An 18,440-nucleotide genomic window follows, 5' to 3' on the forward strand; every position below is an offset into this window, starting at 1 on the left:
AAAAACAAGGGAATAAAGCACTCCAAACAAATCAAGATGCTCTAATTATAGAATCCATAGACAACATAGTAGAAGAAATGTCAGAGAAGGAGTTCAGAATGTATATAGTAAAACTGCTTTGCGATGTAAGGAGTGAAATCAGAGATAAATTCAGGAGGTGAAAGATCACTTCAATAAAGCGATAGAGAACCTGAAAAGAAATCAAGCAGAAATCCTTGAATTGAAGGAATCAATAACTCAAATTAAAAATGCAATGGAAAGTAACAACAGATGAGACCACTTGGATGACAGACCCTCAGAAAATGAAGACAAAATATATAATCTTGAAAATAAAGTTAACCACATAGAGAAGATGATAGATTGTGTGCTGTTTCCTCACCAAGACACAATGCCTGAACAGTAGCTGCTGACGCCAATGGAGTGGGGCTACTGTGGCTGCTTCTGGAATGATAAGAAGGATCCCCAAGACAATGGCACTGTGGCTGGGTTCGAACCACTGCTCCAAAAGCAAATGAAAGACAAACAAATGCAGAGAGAAACATCTGAATTTTTCCAAGAGAGGATAAAGATTAAAGAAGAATATGCACAGAACTTGACTAAGCTCTCTCAGAACTCCTTGGCTGCACAGGAGGAAGGCTCCCTGGCAGAAGCATGGGCTCAGGTGAAGAAGAGCCTGGTAGATGAAGCAGAAGTTCATCTCAAGTTCTCCACTGCCAAGCTTCACAGTGATGTAGAGAAGCCTCTAATGAACTTTTGTGAGAACTTCAAAAAAGACATGAAAGAGTGTGACTACCATATTAATGACCTCAGCAAGCAACATGCCAGTTGCTCTGATCAGTGGAGATGCCCCAGAAAACCCTCACAGAGTAATAGAGAGACCTGGAGATGAGGACCTAACAGCTGGAGATCAAGCTGAGCAACAAGATGGAGGAGGACATCAAGAAGGCATGAAGGAAGTCCACACAGGCTGGCAATGACCTCATGTGCAATGTGAACCTCTACAACCAGTCCCAGTCCAACTGGTTTGAAGAGATGGTGACCACTACTTTGGAGCTGAAATAACTGGAAGTGGAGAGGGTAGAGATGATCCAGCAACATCTGTGCCAATACACACAGCTGCACAGCTGCAACGGAGACAAACATGTTCAGCCAAAGCACAATTGAGCCTGTGAACCAACTACTTCAAAAAGTGGACCCAGCCAAAGACAGCTGTGGGTCAGAGAGCACAAAACGGGCAACATCTGCCCTGTGGACATGGAGATCTAGACAACCTGTAGGGTCCCAGGGGGACCTGCCCATGAAAGGATCTGGGTGTCTCTTGGAGAGGAGATAGTGGCTCCCACTGGATTATGCTGCCCTCCCACCCACTCTCCTGTCCACTGAGGAGAGAGGAGAGAGCTGGTAATTCCAGAAGGGTGATCTGGATGACCCAGTTGGGGGATCCCCTATATTTCCAGGCCAAGAAGACAGACCTGCAGTCCTACTCTTTTCTATGAGACTAAAGCCCCCCAAATCCCATGCCATTCTTGTTGCTCTGAGAACAAACTGAGGCTGTAACTTTGTGGACCCTGCTGAGTTCCATAGGGTTGGCCATCACACACTTGTGTCCTTGGATGCCCCAAGGCCCACTGTCCAGCTAGTCCCTTTATCTCCAGGACTTTGGAAGATCAGGGGAAGGCCATCTCTGCCTCCAAGGCAATATCATGTTCAGAATCATGGACAAAAAGTGCCATCAGCTCAGCCTATACCTAGAATCCTTTACAGTCCTCCCTCTATATTTTCTCATTGCATTCTGAGAGCCCAAATCTGGATTTTCTTGGCCACTTTTTGTCCCCATGAGTCTTTTTTTTAATTTATTTTTATTGTAAACAAATGGGATACATGTTGTTTCTCTGTTTGTACATGAAGTAGAGGCATACCATTTGTGTAATCATATATTTACATAGGATAATGGTGTTTGATTCATTCTATTTTTTCCTTCCCTCCCACCCTCCAACCCCTCTTTTCCCTCTATACGGTCCCTCCTTCCACCATTCTTACCCCCCTCCCACTGCCCCTTATGTGTCATCATCCGCTTATCAGCAAGATTATTCGTCCTTTGGTTTTTTGAGATTGGCTTATCTCACTTAGCATGATATTCTTCAATTTCATCCATTTGCCTGCAAATGCCATAATTTTATCATTCTTTATGGCTGAGTAATATTCCATTGTATATATATATACCACAGTTTCTTTATCCATTCATCAATTGACGGGCATCTAGGTTGGTTCCACAATCTGGCCATTGTGAACTGAGCAGCTATGAACATTGATGTGTCTGAATCACTGAAGTATGCTGATTTTAAGTCCTTTGGGTTCCTCCATTATTTTAAGTCAAGGAGTGAGATAGCTGGGTCAAATGGTGGTTCCATTCCAAGTTTTCTAAGGAGTCTCCACACTGCTTTCCAGAGTGGCTGCATTAATTTGCAGCCCCACCAGCAATGTATGAGTGTACCTTTTTCCCCACATCCTTGCCAATACCTATTGTTGCTTGTATTCTTGATAATCGCCATTCTAATTGGGGTGAAATGGGATCTTAGGGTAGTTTTGGTCTACATTTCTCTTATTACTAGAGATGTTGAACATTTTTTCATGTAACCGTTGATTGCTTGTAGGTCTTCTTCTGTGAAGTGTTTGTTCATTTCCTTAGCCCATTTGCTGACTGAATTATTTGTATTCTTTGTGTAGAGTTTATTGTGTTCTTTATATATTCTGGAAATTAGTGCTCCTTGCCACCCATGAGTCTTGGGAAGGCCTGATTTCTGTCTTCCCAGACCAACTCTGCCTAGAGAGGTCAGGATGGAACTAACTCATTTGGCAAATTAACTGCAAATTGGAGCATTGAATCATGGTTCCTATTAGACCAGACAATGTCTCTGAAGTCTCTGGAAATCCCAATCCATCCATTCCTCAGCTGCTTTCTCAAGGGAGACCCCACCTTCACCATGGCACTCCTGTCCAGTCTTACTAGAGGGAACTTTCCAAAGTTCTCAGTCAGCAAGACCTCCTTCAGCTCTGAAGGCTTTGAGGGATGGAGATGAACCAGCTCACATCAGAAACCAGATGGGGTCTGTCTACCAGGGTGACCTATCCAACCCTGGGTTACCCTGACAACCACTCTCCAGGGCTGCCCACCATGAGCTTAATGGGGCTCAGTGAGTCCCATATGGGCAAGAGGTTAGGGCAAGTCTTTGCAATCCCCCTTGTGACTCCATTTGCTTATTCATGTTAGGGTTTGGCCTGCTGTCCCTTGTACAGGCATTGCAGACTCTCATGGCCATAGGAGTTCTTTGCTATCCAGGTGTGTCCTTTGAACTTTCCAGAGCCCTGTGCCATGCCCTCACTTGGTGTCAGCACCCCGTTTCCCTCTGTCTATCTTCCCTGGAGAAGTCTGGGCCAAGTGTGACTCGGGAATCTTTTCAGCACTGCCACTGGATTCAGTCAGTCGCTTCCTTTTTCTACTAGAGCAAACATGATCTCCACCATTTTAAACTAGAGAATCAGCCTGAGGGGGCAGGGAGAAAAAATTGACATAATGAGCAAGGAACAGTTTCTAGCAAGAAACCCATGCTCTTAGAGACCACCTTTCCAAGATGAAGATCTTTCCCATTGATGACTTTCAATGACCCTTACCTCTCCTATGGGGGCAGAATTCTATAAGGACAATCACTGATCTTTCCCTCAGTTTTACATGCTAATAATAAATGTCATTCATCTTGAATCTTTTGGCATCACTTCCATTGAATCAGAATTGCTTTCTCATAGTTTATATTAGAAAGATGTCCCATATACTAAAGCAAACCAAAAAGAATTATCACATGATTTTTTTTTCTTTTATTGTTTGCTCTAGTTATACATGACAGCAGAATACATTTCAATTTCTTATACACAAATGGAGTACAACTTTTATTTCTCTGGTTGTACACGATGTAGAGTCACACCATTTTTGCAATCATACATGTACATTCCACCATCTTTCCCACCCCTGTCCCCTCCCCTCCCATAATTTCCCCCTGCACAATCCAAAGTTCCTCCATTATTCCCCCCATTATGTATCAGCCTCCACTTATCAGAGAAAATATTTGGTCTTTGGTTTTTTGAGATTGGCTTATTTTGCTTAGTATGATATTCTCCAACTCCATCCATTAACCTGCAAATGCCATAATTTTATTCTTCATTAAGGCTGAGCAATATTCCATTATGTTTATATACCACAGTTTCTTTATCCATTCATCTATTGAAGGGCAAGTAGGTTCGTTCCACAATCTAGCTATTGTGAATTGAACTGCAATAAACATTGATGTGACTGCATCACTGTAGTATGCTGATTGTAAGTCTTTTGAGTATAAATTGAAGAGTTGGATAGCTAGGTCAAATGACAGTTCCTTTTCAAGTTTTCTAAAGAATATCCCTACTTCCAGAGTGACTGCACCAATTTGCAATCCCATCAACAATGTACAAGTGTACCTTTTTCCCCACATCTTCGACAACATTTATTGTTGCTTGCATTCTTGATAATAGACATTTTAATTGGTGTGAGATAAAATCTTAGGATAGTTTTGATTTGCATTTCTCTAATTACTGGAGATGTTATATATCTGTTGATCATTTGTATATCTTCTGTGAAGTGTCTGCTCAGTTGCTTAGCCCATTTATTGATTGGGTTATTTGTATTCTTGGTGTAAAGTTTTTTGAGTTCTTTATAAATTCTGGAGATTAGTACTCTATCTGAAGTGTGTGTGGTAAAGATTTTCTCTCACTCTGTAGGCTCTCTCTTCACATTGTTGATTGCTTCCTTTGTGAGAAAAAGCTTTTTAGTTTGAATCCATCCCATTTATTGATTCCTGCTTTAATTTCTTGTGCTTTGGTAGTCTTGTTAAGGAAGTCTGGTCCTTAGCTGACATGATGAAGATTTGGACCTATTTTTTCTTCTATTTAGTGCAGGGTATCTGGTCTAATACCTAGGTCCTTGATCCATTTTGAGTTGAGTTTTGTGCAGGGTGAGAGATAGAGGTTTAATTTCATTTTGCTACATATGGATCTCCAGTTTTCCCAGCATCATTTGTTGAACAGGCTATCTTTTCTCCAACGTATGTTTTGTCACCTATATCTAGTACGAGATAACTGCATTTTTGTGGGTTTGTCTCTGTGTCTTCTATTCTGTACCATTAGTGCCAGTACCATGCTGTTTTTGTTACTATTGCTCTGTAGTACAGTTTAAGGTCTGATATTGTGATGCCTTCTGCTTCACTCTTCCTGCTAATGACTGATTTGGCTATTCTGGGACTCCTATTTTTTCCAAATTTCATGATTGCTTTCTCTATTTTATGAGGTGCATCATTGGGATTTTAATTAGAATTGCATTGAATCTGTATAATGCTTTCTGTAGTATGGCCATTTTGAAATCTTAATTCTGCTTATCTAAGAACATGGGAGCTCTTTCCATCTTCTAAAGTTTTCTTTAATTTCTTTCTTTAGTGTTCTGCAGTTTTCATTGTAGAACTCTTTCCCCTCTTTTGTTAGATTGATTCCCAAGTATTTTATTTTTTTGAATAGGGTAATTTTCCTAATTTCTCTTTCAGAGGATTCATCACTTATGAATAGAAATGCATTACATTTATGAGTTGATTTTATATCCTGTTACTTTACTGAATTCATTTATGAGTTCTAAAAGTTTTCTGGTGGAATTTTTTGGATCTTCTAAATATAGAATCATGCCATCACCAAACAGTGATAGTTGGGGTTCTTCTTTTCCTATTCATATCCCTTTAATTTCTTTGGTCTGTCTAATTGCTCTCACTAGAGTTTCAAGAAGGATGTTGAATAGAAGTGGTGAAAGAGGGCATCCCTGTCTTGTTCCAGTTTTTAGAGGGAATGCTTTCAATTTTTCTCCATTTATAATGATGCTGGCCATGGGCTTAGCAAATACAATATTGAAGTATGTTCCTACTAATCCTATTTTTTCTAGTGTTTTAATCATGAACAGATGCTGTATTTTATCAAATGCTTTTCTGCATTTAATGAAATGGTCATATGATACTTACCTTGAAATTTATTGATGTGATAAATTATATTTATTGATTTCCAGATGTTGAACCAATCTTGCATCCCTGGAATAAACCCCACTTGATTATATAATTTTTAGACTTCATTTTTGTTATGTGGTATTATGGTTTAGATGTAAGGTATCCCCCAAAAGCTCATGTGTGTGAAAATGAAAGAAACTTTAGAGGAGACATGATTTGGTTATTAGAGACTTAACCTAATCAGTGAATTAATCCCCTGGTTGGATTAACTGAGTGGTAACTGAAGGTGGGTAGGGTGTGACTGAAGGAGGTGGATCATTGGGGTCATGCCTTTGGGGCACATATTTTGTATCTGGCAAGTGGGGTCTCTCTCACTCTGATTTATGTTCATCATTTGAGCTGCTTCCCTCCTCCATACTCTTCTGCCATGATGTTCTGCCTCACTTCGACCCTAAGGGATGGAGCCCAGGGTCTATTGACTAGGACTTCTGAAACCCTGAGTCCCTACATAAACTTTTTCTCCCTGAAAGTTTTTCTGGTTAGTCACAGCAGAGAAAAAGCTGATTAAAACATGTAGTGTATCACATTTATTGATTTCCATATTTTGAACTGTTTTTACATCCCAGGAATAAATTCCACCTGATAATGGTGAGTGATACTTTTAATGTGCTATTGAACTCAATCTTTTAAAGATTTTGCAGCTCTGTTCATCAGGGATATTGGTCTGTAATTCTATAACAATCTTTCCTTATAGTGTCCTTGTTTGGCTTTGGTTTCAAGGCAATGATGGTCTAAGAAACTGAGTTTCAAAGTGTTCCCTCTTCTTCATCGTTTTGAAAGAGTATGAGAAGTCTCGGCACTAATTTTTTTTTTAAATATGTGGTATAATCTACAAGTGAAGCTATTCAGTTCTGGGATTTTCCTTAGTGGGAGAATTTTCCTTATTGATTCAATTTCCTTTATTTGTATTCAGATTTTCTATTTCTTCATGATTCAGTCTTGCTACGTTGTATGTGTCTAGAAATTAATCCATTTCTTCCAGGTTATGCAGTTAGTCAGCATATAATTGTTCATAATAATCTTCTATGAGCCTTTTATTTTGGTACCTATTTTGATGTCTTATTTATTTATTTATTTATTTATTCATTCACTCATTTCATTTTTATAGCTAAAGATCTCTCAATTTTATCTTTTCAAAATAAATCAATTTCACTGATCTTTTCAACTGTTTTTCTATTCATTTCTTTCTTCTCTAGTATTTATTATTTCTTTCCTTCTGTTAAATTTGGGCTTAGTTTATTTTTCTAGTTCCTTTAAGGGAAAGTTGGGTCATTTGCTTGAAATCTTTCTTTCTTCTTAATGGAGGTATTTATCACCATAAATTTCCTTCTTATAATTGATTCGTTGCATACCCTAAGCTTGAATATGTTGTGTTTCCATTTTATTTCTAAAGATATTTTTTAATTCCTTTTTGACTGCTCCTTTGACTCATCAGTTGTTAAGGAGTATATAGTTTAACTTACACATATTTTCAAATATTGCAATTTTCTTCTGTTATGAAGTTTTATACCATTGTGCTCAGAAAAGATACTTGATATGGTATCAGTTTTAAATCTGTTAACATTTGTTTTGTGGCCTTATATGTGATCTATCCTGGAAAATGTTCCTTGTTCACTTGAAAAGAATGTGAATTTTCTTGCTATTCGATGGAATTTTCTGTAAATGTCTGTTAGGTTCATTTGGTCTATACTGTCATTCAAGTTTCCTATTTCCTTACTGATTTCTGTCTATTGAAAGTCTGTATTGTATTATTCTCTCTCTCTCTCTCTCTCTCCCTTGCAGATCAATTAATATTTGCCTTATATGTTCATATCCTCCATTGATAGGTGCACATATATTTATAAGTGTTATATTTTCTTATTGATTAGATCCCTTTGTCATTATACAATAACCTTCTTTGCATAATAAAACTTAGTGTCTATTTTATCTGACATAAGGATAGCCATCTCTGCTCTCTTTGAGTTATTTGTCTGGTATATCTCTTTCTATCTCTTTATCTTCAGACTTTACATGTCCTTAAAGCTAAACTGACTCCCTTGTAGGCATCATATAATTAGATTTGGTTTTTCTAGTCATTGAACCACTCGATGTCTCTTAAAGAAAATTTAATGCAGTTACATTTAAAGTAATTTTTCATAGATAAGAACACACTATTGTCACTTTGTTAATTATTTTCTGACTCATTATTTCTTTCTTCCTTTCATGCTTTCCTTTTGTTATTTGACTATCTTTTGTAGTGGTATTTCAGATTTCTCTTTCTTTACTGTTTGTAGGTCAACTACAGATGTTTTTCTTTTTGACTACCACAGGGCTTTCATAAAACATCTTGATAGTTATAAAAGTAATTTAATCTGATAATTCACTTCAATTAGCTATAAAATATTCCATTCTTTTATTTCTCCTCCCCCTACATTTCATGTTGCTGATACCATACTTTACACCTTTTATATTGTATATCAATTAACTAATTATTGTAGCCATGGCTATTTTGACTTTTATACTAGAGTTAATATGATGTCTGTACTACAAAAATAATACTAAAACATTCTGAATTGGACTATATTCTTATCTTTATAATGAATTCTATACTTCTATATGTTTTCATGTTGTTAGTGTAGTGGTGATTACCTTTTGTTCATCTGGAGAGGTCTTTATATCTCTTTAATTATGAAGGACATCTTTGACAGATATAGTATTCTTGGTTGGCAGGTTTGTTTGGGGGTAGGTGTGAGTACATGGGTGTGTGAGTGGCCATGTTTTCAGCATTTTGCATTTATCAGTTTACTCCCTGTTAACAGGAAAGAGTCTGAAAAATCATTTACCAATAATTTTGTGGGAAAAGGAAGATTCCCCTTATATGGAAGGAGAAGCTTTTCTTCTTGCTGTTTTTAAAATGTTTTTTGATTTTTTTTCCTTTAATTGAATATTGATAAATAATTGTATATATTTTGGGGTATAGAGACACTGTAACATATGTATCCAATGTGAAATGACTGAAATGAACTAATTAACAGATTAATCACCTCAAATGCTTACCATTTATTCCTCCCATCTAACTGAAACATGCCATTTGACCAACAACTCCACATTTTCCCCAGCCTCTTGTAACCAACCTTCTGTTCCTATAAGTTTGGTTGTCTTATTTTCCACATGCAAATGTTCTTCATTCTGTGATGGTTTGTTTTGCTTAGCATAATGTCCTCCAGTTTCCTCACATTATCAAAAATAGATGGGAAACAGATATATGAAAAAAAATTCTCAACATTCACTAATCATGAGGGAAATTTAAGTTAAAATCACTATGATACATCACCTCATACATGATAATAGTCAGAATGGCTATTATCAAAGCTATAAAAAATACGAATTGATAATAAGAATGTGAAAGAAAGAGGACTCTGTACACTACTGGTGAAAATTTAATTAGTACAGCCATTATGAAATTAGCATAGCTATTATGTAAAACTATATTGAGATTCCTCAAGAAACTAAATAAAATATGATTGATTACCTTAAAACCCAGAAATCTCACTTCTGGGTATATAGCCAAGGTATTTGAAATCAATATGTAAATGAAATATCTGCACTCCCATGTTTATTGCAGCGTAGTTCTCAAAAACTAACTTACAAGAATCAAACTAAGGGTCCATCCATGAATGAATGGAGTGGAAAATGAGGTATACATATGTACACAACAGAATACTATTCAGACTTTCAAAAAATGAAATTCTGTCTTTAACATTGGAGAATCTGGTTATAATATGCCTAGAAGATCTACATTAATTGGAACACATGTTTTGTTTATGGTTCATATATTTTGGGGTTCTTAGGACTTCATGGATCTGGATGTTCTTCTCGCTTTCCAGATTTGTGGAGTTTTCTGTCATTATATCTTTTTCTAATAGCATAATGTATTTTAAAGCAAACTTACAGTAACAGTAGAATACAAACAACATTATAGACAGGTAGCTGTGAGAACCCAAACACTAAGCTTATGGAGGTGATCTGGCCTTATAGCTCTGAACTGCTTTTACAGCATTTTGGATTTTAGCCAAAAGTAGGGAAAGACAATGAATGAGAGAAGCTCCCTGAGAAGCTCCCTAAAGAAAAGTGAAGAGAGAAGGATAGAAAACCACTGCACTTCTGTAGCACAGGGACTACAAAGTGGACTTGATATCTAAGCTTAGGAGACAATATTCATTACTAAGATCACCCCAGGGTCTGAGATAGCAGGGTATTACTGCCACATCTGTGACTGTGTGATGGAAGACTCCATCAACTTCCTAGATCTCAAGAATGGAAAGGAGTATCTATGAAACCCAGCCTGTCTAGGCATGTGGAACATTCCTCCCTGGATCAAGTAAAGAAACGTTTTGAAGTCAATGAAAAAAATATGGTAGAAAGCTGAAGGATTGTGATTTTGAGAAGAGGTTGAAGAAGCTCAGAGAAGAGGAGGAAAAGGCTGAAGTCCACAAGAGAAAGAAACAAGATGGAGAAGAAAAGAAGAGCTGAGGAAACCTTGATATTTGAGGAGGAGAATGAGATGGCAATTATGATACGTTTCTTTGGCTTTGGTTTCACCAAGAAGAGTTATAGAGACTTTCTGGCCTAACTTTGTCCTCTGCAGGACCTAACTTTGTAGGGAGGGTGGATATCATTTCTTTTTGGTTAGTGGTGAAAGTCCTTAAGAGTGTCAATGGGCAGGGCTGGATAAGGGTATTTTTTTGCCTTTCTCTACTTTGGTAGAGAGTTCAGGATGCAAAGGTAATGCTGGGCATATTGCTTCAGCCTCAGCATATCACAGGAGTCACAAGACCTCTCTCCATCTGAGTTCCCAGTAAAGACAGACTTTCCCTTCTGAAGCTACTTTCCCCAAATTTCCCTTGCATCTTTGCCCCTTTTATCTATCCAACCTCTGGCTTCTGACTTGGTTTAATTTTCACCTTTGTTCATCCTGCAGCAGAGGGGTTCTCTAGGTCCCCCGTTTCCAGTTGATGGCAATTTTTTGACCAGTCCTCCTCCCATCCTTCCTTATGGTTCTCTAGACTCCTGTGCATGCATGTGTAGTTCTGCCTAGTCAATGGTGCATATGTATGAAACAATTACATAGAGGGGATCTGGACTGGAATCTCAGAGCCTCATCCTATGGCCTGATGTTCTTGGTTTCCTTAGTGCATGTAACAGGAAATTAAATGGGATGAGTGTTTTTTGTAAAAATAAATTAAAGGGCGATCCAAGATGGCGGCCTAGAGGGTGACTGCATCCCCAGTCACTCCAGAACCCAGGAGTTAAGAAGGGGAGGCATTGAGAGACTCGGATGGAAATAGAGCCACGGGTGAGTCTGCCCACTGGGTAAAGCTCGGCCCGGGTGGCAGGCCCAGATAGAGGTGGCTTATCGGAGCCGGGCAGGGCAGCTAGAGTCTTCCACAGGCAGTCCTGCGCACTCCGGCGGTGGGCCCCGCCCACACAGCCAGCTTCTCCAGGTTCTCGGAGCGGGCCCGCTAGTGAGAGCCTTTCTGACCAGAACAAGCTCCAAGTCCTGGAGCCAGCGCAGAACAGCGTACTCTGGCACGCAAGCAGCTTCAGGGACCAGGATAGGGCAGCCAGAGACTTCCCCAAGTAGCCTGGACCCCTGCGGTGGGAGGTGCCTTTCAAGGCTAGCTTTTTGGACCAGACCGCCCAGTGAGAGGCTTTCTACATAGAACCAGCCACAAGCCCCCAAACCAACGGAGAGCTTCGATCCGCAAGCAGCCTCTGGGATCAGGGCAGGGCAGCCAGAGACCTCTTCAGGTGGCTCTGCCCACTCCGGCCGCAGGCTCTCTTCACGGGGCGACCCAAGATGGCGGCCTAGAGGGTGACTGCACCCCCAGTCACTCCAGTACCCAGGAGTTAAGAAGGGGAGGCATTGAGAGACTCGGACTGAAATAGAGCCACAGGTGAGTCTGCCCACTGGGTAAAGCTCGGCCTGGGTGGCAGGCCCAGATAGAGGTAGCTTATCGGAGCCGGGCAGGGCAGCTAGAGTCTTCCCAAGGTAGCCTTCCACACTCCGGCAGTGGGCTCCTCCCACACGGCCAGCTGCACGGTACAGGCCCACGTGAGAGCCTTTCCGCACAGAGCCAGCTCCAAACCCTGGAACCAGTAGGGGGCTAGGGGCAGCTTTCTTTGGATGCACTGCATTATCAGATTCCTCCAAGACATCAGGCTACTGAAGGCTGGGAGGTGATACACTGGAAATCTACCGGGACACTATAAGCCAATAGCGGAAAACTGCAATATCTCAGGGTCCCACTGACAGCTGACCAATATGAGAAAACAAGGGAAGAAAATGTCCCAAACAAACCTAGATACTACATCAATAAAACCCAATGACAGCACAGCAGAAGAAATGTCAGAAAGGGAGTTCAGAATGTACGTAATTAAAACGATCAGGGAAGCTAATGAGGAGATGAAAGAGCAAATGCAGGCATTGAAGGAGGAGATGAAAGAGCAAATGCAGGCATTAAATGATCGCACCAATCAACAGTTAAAAGACCAAATACGGGAAGCAAGAGATCATTTCAATAAAGAGAGATACTGAAAAAAAAACAAACTGAAATACTTGAAATGAAGGAAACAATAAACCAAGTTAAAAACTCCATAGAAAGCATAACCAATAGGATAGAACACCTGGAAGACAGAACATCAGACATTGAAGACAAATTATTTAATCTTGAAAACAAAGTTGGCCAAACAGAAAAGATGGTAAGAAATCATGAACAGAATCTACAAGAATTATGGGATATCATGAAAAGGCCAAATTTAAGAATTATTGGGATTGAGGAAGGCTTAGAGAAACAAACCAAAGGAATGAACAATCTATTCAATGAAATAATATCAGAAAGTTTCCCAAATCTGAAGAATGAAATGGAAAACCAAGTACAAGAGGCTTATAGAACTCCAAACATACAAAATTACAACAGACCCACACCAAGGCACATTATTATGAAAATACCTAACATACAAAATAAAGACAGAATTTTAAAGGCCGTGAGAGAAAAGACTCAAATTACATTCAGAGGGAAACCAATAAGAATATCAGCAGATTTTTCAATCCAGACCCTAAAAGCTAGAAGGGCCTGGAACAACATATACCAAGCCCTGAAAGAAAACGGATGCCAACCAAGAATCTTACACCCAGCAAAACTTACCTTCAAATTTGATGATGAAATAAGATCCTTCCATGATAAACAAAAGCTAAAGGAATTTACAAGGAGAAAGCCAGCATTACAGAACATTCTCAGCAAAGTGTTCCATGAGGAAGAGATGAAAAACAACGATGCAAATCAGCAACAGGAGGCGCTAGCCTAAAGGAATAGCCAAATAAAGGAGAAACCAAATCATGTCAAAAACAAATATGAGTCAATTGACTGGGAATACAAATCATATCACAATAATAACCCTGAATGTTAATGGCCTGAATTCATCAATCAAAAGACACAGACTGGCAGATTGGATTAAAAAGAAAAATCCAACAATATGCTGCCTGCAAGAGACTCATCTCATAGAAAGAGACTAAGGGTGAAAGGATGGGGAAAAACATACCATGCACACAGACACAGCAAAAAAGCTGGAGTATCCATCCTCATTTCAGATAATGTGGACTTCAAACCAAAACTGGTCAGAGGGGATAAAGAAGGACATAACATGCTGCTTAAGGGAAGCATAAATCAGCAAGACATAACAATCATAAATATCTATGCCCCGAACATTGGCTCATCCACATACGTCAAACAAATCCTTCTCAATTCCAGAAATCAAATAGACCACAACACAATAATACTAGGCGATTTTAACACACCTCTCTCACTACTGGATAGATCGTCCAAACAAAAAATGAATAAAAAAACTATAGATCTCAACAACACAATCAACAACTTAGACTTAACTGACATATATAGAATATACCATCCAACAAAGAACGAATACACTTTCTTCTCAGCAGCACATGGATCCTGCTCTAAAATAGAGCATATTTTATGCCACAAAGCTACTGTTAGCAAATACAAGAAGATAGAGATACTACCTTGTACTCTATCAGATCATAATGGATTGAAATTAGAAATAAATGACAGAATAAAAAACAGAAACTTCTCCAATACCTGGAGATTAAATAATACACTATTATATGATGAATGGATAACAGAAGACATCAGGAGGGAAATAAAAAAATTCTTAGAAGTAAATGAGAACAAAGACACATCATATCAAAATCTCTGGGACACTATGAAAGCAGTACTTAGAGCAAGATTTATTTCATGGGGCGCATTCAAAAAAAGAAGTAGAAATCAACAAATAAATGACTTAACACTACAACTCAAAGCGCTAGAAAAAGAAGAGCAGACCAATACCAAAAGTAGTAGAAGACAGGAAATAGTTAAAATCAGAGCCGAAATCAACGAAATCGAAACAAAAGAAACAATTGGAAAAATTAACAAAATAAATAGTTGGTTCTTTGAAAAAATAAATAAAATTGATAAACCCTTAGCCACACTAACAAAGAGAAAGAGGGAGAAAACTCAAATTACTAAAATTCAGAATGAACAAGGAAACATCACAACAGTCACGAGTGAAATACAAAACATAATTAGAAGCTATTTCGAAAATCTATACTCCAACAAAACAGAAAACCTCGAAGACATCAACAAATTTCTAGAGACATATGAATTACCTAAACTGAACGAGGAGGACATACACAACTTAAATAAACCAATTTCAAGCAATGAAATAGAAGAGGTCATCAAAAGTCTACCAACAAAGAAAAGTCCAGGACGAGATGGGTTCTCAGCCGAGTTCTACAAAACCTTTAAAGAAGAGCTCATTCCAATACTCCTCAAACTATTCCATGAAATAGAAGAGGAGAGAACCCTCCCAAACTCGTTCTATGAAGCCAATATCACCCTGATACCTAAACCAGACAGAGACACATCGAGGAAAGAAAATTTCAGACCAATATCCTTAATGAACATCGACGCAAAAATTCTCAACAAAATTTTAGCAAATCGCATACAAATATATATTAAAAAGATAGTGCACCACGATCAAGTGGGTTTTATCCCAGGGATGCAAGGTTGGTTCAACATTCGGAAATCAATAAATGTCATTCACCATATCAACAGACTTAAAGTTAAGAATCACATGATTATTTCAATAGATGCAGAAAAAGCATTCGATAAAATACAGCATCCCTTCATGCTGAAAACACTAGAAAAAATTGGGGTAGTGGGAACATTCCTTAACATTATAAAGGCCATCTATGCTAAGCCCATGACTAATATCATTCTAAATGGTGAAAAACTGAAAGCGTTCCCCCTAAAAACTGGAACAAGGCAGGGATGCCCTCTTTCACCACTTCTATTCAACATCGTCCTTGAGACTCTAGCCAGAGCAATCAGACAAACCAAAGAAATTAAAGGGATACGAATAGGAAAAGAAGAACTCAAACTATCCCTGTTCGCTGATGACATGATTATATATTTAGAGGAACCTGGAAATTCCACCAGAAAACTTTTAGAACTCATAAGTGAATTCAGTAAAGTAGCAGGTTACAAGATCAATGCTCATAAATCCAATGCATTTTTATTCATAAGTGATGAATCTTTAGAAAGAGAAATTAGGAAACTACCCCATTCACAATAGCCTCAAAAAAAATAAAATACTTGGGAATCAATCTAACAAAAGAGGTGAAAGACCTCTACAATGAGAACTACAGAACACTAAAGAAAGAAATTCAAGAAAACCTTAGAAGATGGAAAGATCTCCCATGTTCCTGGATAGGCAGAATTAATATTGTCAAAATGGCTATACTACCTAAAGTGCTATACAGATTCAATGCAATTCCAATTAAAATCCCAATGATGTACCTTGCAGAAATAGAGCAAGCAATTATGAAATTCATCTGGAAGAATAAAAACCTAGAATAGCTAAAGCAATCCTCAGTAGCAAGAGCGAAGCAGGGGGTATTGCAATACCAGATCTTCAACTCTACTACAAAGCAATAGTAACAAAAACGGCATGGTATTGGTACCAAAATAGACAGGTAGATCAATGGTACAGAATAGAGGACATGGACACAAACCCAAATAAATACAATTTTCTCATACTCATACTAGAAAAAGGTTCCAAAAATATGCAATGGAGAAAAGATAGCCTCTTCAACAAATGGTGCTGGGAAAACTGGAAAACCATATGCAATAGAATGAAATTAAACCCCTATCTCTCACCCTACACAAAACTCAACTCAAAATGGATCAAGGACCTGGAATCAGACCAGAGACCCTGCATCTTATAGAAGAAAAAGTAGGTCTAAATCTTCAACTTGTTGGCTTAGGATCAGACTTCTTTAACAGGACTTCCATAGCACAAGAAATAAAAGCAAGAATCAACAACTGGGATAGATTCAAACTAAAAATCTTTCTCTCAGCAAAGGAAACTATCAGAAATGTGAAGAGAGAGCCTACAGAGTGGGAGAATATCTTTGCCAACCATACCTCAGATAGTGTGCTAATTTCCAGAATCTATAAAGAACTCAAAAAACTCTACACGAAGAATACAAATAATTCAATCAACAAATGGGCTAAGGAAATGAACAGACACTTCACAGAAGAAGATGCACAAGTAATCAACAGATATATGAAAAAATGTTCAACATCCCTAGTAATAAGGGAAATGCAAATCAAAACTACCCTAAGATTTCATCTCACCCCAATTAGAATGGCGATTATCAAGAACACAAGCAACAATAGGTGTTGGCGAGGATGTGGTGAAAAAGGAACACTCATACATTGCTGATGGGGTTGCAAATTAGTGCAGCCACTCTGGAAAGCAGTGTGGAGATTCCTCAGAAAGCTTGGAATGGAAACACCATTTGACCCAGCTATCCCACTCCTTGGCCTATACCCAAAGGACTTAAAATCAGCATACTCCAGAGATACAGCCACATCAATGTTCATTGCTGCTCAATTCACCATAGCCAGATTGTGGAACCAACCTAGATGCCCTTCAGGTGATGAATGGATAAAAACCGTGGCATATATATACAATGGAATATTACTCCGCAATGGAGAATAATAAAATTATGGCATTTTCAGGCAAATGGATGAAATTGGAGAATATCAAGCTAAGTGAGATAAGCCAATCTCAAAAAACTAAAGGACGAATGATCTCGCTGATAAGCGGATGAGGACACATAATGGGGGTGGGAGGGGTTAGCATTAGGTTTAGGGTTAGGTTTAGGGTTAGGGATAAGGAGAGCGGTAAGAATGAAGGAAAGAAGGACTGTATAGAGGGAAAAGAGGGGTGGGAGGGGTGGGGGGAAGGAAAAAAATAAACATCATTGCCCTATGTAAAAAAATAAAATAAAATAAAATAAAATAAATTAATTAAAAATAAAAGCCTGTGCTTGCATGTAGGACAACTCAAAAAAGTGAATTAAATGGATGAAATCTACTATACAATAAAATGCTAAAACACCATTTAGTTGTTACCAAGAAGAAATCTACTTATTTTTAAAAAATCAAATGCTGGCATTGTTCAGAAAACTTTTAACAGATTTATTTATAATGGCCATAACGTTGAATTGTTGAAACTAATTCGCTGAAACAATTTGGCTTGCCTCAATGCTTTATGTATCTGCATTTATATTAAAAATTCACATATAAATGAAAATAGAATAGTGCCAATACCTGATTTCTGTCCCCTATTTTTCCAATCTCAGTCATAAACTTAGGTATCTTTTGACCTCAGGAGATTATATAAAATATTCACAACTGCCAAGATTAAAAAAAAAATCTTGCTTTTGAGGATGAAATGTGTTATGGTTTGGATGCAAGGTGTCCCCCAAAAGCTCACATGTGAGACAATGCAAGAAGGTTTAGAGGATAAATGATTGGGTTGCAAGAGTCTTAACCCAAACAGGGAATTATTCCCCTGGTAGGGATTAACTGAGTGGTTACTGAAGTGGTAAGTATGGTTGGAGGAGGTGGGAATTGGGGTGTGACTTGGGGTATATATTTGTATCTGGCAAGTGGAGAACTCTCTCTCTCCTTCTTTTCTTCACGTGAGCTGCTTCCCTCTTCTATAGTCTTCTGCCATGTTGTTCTACCTCATCTCAAGCCCGAAGGAATGGAGCCTGCTGTCCATGGACTGAGACCTCTGAAACCCTGAGCCCCCAAATAAACTTTTCCTCCTCTACAATTGTGCTGGTTGGGAACTTTAGTCACAGCAGTGAAAAAGCGGACTAAAACAAAATGTTTCCCATTATGATGAAGTCTTAAGCAT

At 38.5% G+C, this 18,440-nt stretch overlaps 1 pseudogene; it reads left to right on the plus strand.

Moving 5' to 3' along the window:
• Positions 1 to 352: 352 nt before the first annotated feature.
• On the plus strand, positions 353 to 1,266 carry LOC124964105 (growth arrest-specific protein 7-like; annotated as a pseudogene).
• The last annotated feature ends 17,174 nt before the right edge of the window (positions 1,267 to 18,440 follow it).

Source organism: Sciurus carolinensis, chromosome 14 (genome assembly GCF_902686445.1).
Source record: "Sciurus carolinensis chromosome 14, mSciCar1.2, whole genome shotgun sequence".
Lineage (NCBI taxonomy): Eukaryota > Metazoa > Chordata > Mammalia > Rodentia > Sciuridae > Sciurus > Sciurus carolinensis.